Raw genomic sequence first — 1,491 nt, 5'->3', positions numbered from 1 at the left:
GTACAATGGATTTCTTAAAGTTTTTCTAAGTTTGGATTTCTTGATATCAACTTTTTTCTACACTGCGTGGGAAGAAATCCAACAAATTATTGACATGTAAATATTTATAACATCACTCCACGGAACATCCTCATTATTTACTTCTTGGTATAAACTAGTTACCGAGTTCTAAAAGCAAAGTTAAGCTCTCTCAAATTTTAAAACGTCGATTTTAAAGACGTGTAAAGACGCCAGCCTCGTCCCTCTGTGTTTAATGTTTCCAGATCAAGTCTTCAATGTCTGGAATTACAACGTCACTTTCTCCCATCTAGAAAAGCCCACTTAGTCTATTCCGTGGCGTGATGACAAGGGGCTTTTGGACATAATTTCTCCATCAGGTAGAAAACAGCCACGGGGCGTTTGTCGGATTCGGTTTTAATAGTTTGCCCGCGGTTTGACTTTATTAGGACGCGGTGTCGTGGACGAGTTCTCGATTTGTGGGGAAGTTGTCTGCCCTTGTGGATGTAGGGTTGTCGGTCTTTATTGTGAGAAAATTGTCGCCCTTGTTTCTGGTTTATAGCAGAACTGTTTTCATTCTTGGTGTATAACTCATTTTTTTTTTTTTAATAAGCCGCAAAAGCTGAATTTGAGTTTTTTTTTCTTTTTTTTTTTCGTTTGTTTAAAAAAAAAAATTCTTCAGTGTTAAAGTTTTGGGATTAAAGTTATCAGTGACATTCTTGGAAGGTTATTTTTTAAAAATATCCGTGGTTGTATTTTTTTCGTTGTTGTTTGATGACGAAGATTTTGGCGAAATCGTTTGTCACCTTTTTGCTCGCAAGTCTTAGTGTCACGTGTTAATAACTATTTTATTACAAATTTGTCAGAACTAAAAAAAAAAATTACATTTTTACAAAAAGCGGTTAATTTTTTTTTTTCTTTTTTTTTATGAAACAAAAACGTATCGCATTTTAAAAAGCAAGGAAATTTGGGATTTTAAAAAAGATAAGTACGAGACTGTGGGGCTTTACAATTTTAACTTGACCACTTTTAGAATATTGAATAAAAATCACTTAAGAAGTAAGTTTAAGAACGGCGTACCACGAAAGACGGAAAGTTAAGCATGTAGAGCATTGATCATTCGGGGTCGGCAACCTTTTGAAGCGGAAGAGCCAAAAGTTACAATTTTCAAAATTTTCCTGGTTTTAAAGAGCCATTAACATTTTTTAAATTTCAAATATTTTATTTTTTTTTATTAACATTATTAGTATTTGTTCAAGGAGCTTGATATCAAAGGAGCCGCATGCGGCTCGCGAGCCGCAGGTTTCCAACCCCTGTAGGCGGGTGTCGTATGGGTGAAAAATAGAAAATTAAAAATTAGCCACTCGTATTATTGAAGCCACCTAATTGAGAACTGAATAAGATATACATGAATATAGGTACGCGATCCCGCACGTCGCAAAAAACACTACAAATTTAGTTTTCTCGATATAAATATTACAGCTGGTTAATACT

This window comes from Physella acuta, unplaced genomic scaffold (genome assembly GCF_028476545.2).
Source record: "Physella acuta isolate Inbredline_101_S28 unplaced genomic scaffold, ASM2847654v3 ptg000050l, whole genome shotgun sequence".
Lineage (NCBI taxonomy): Eukaryota > Metazoa > Mollusca > Gastropoda > Physidae > Physella > Physella acuta.
This window is presented reverse-complemented; position numbering follows the sequence as displayed.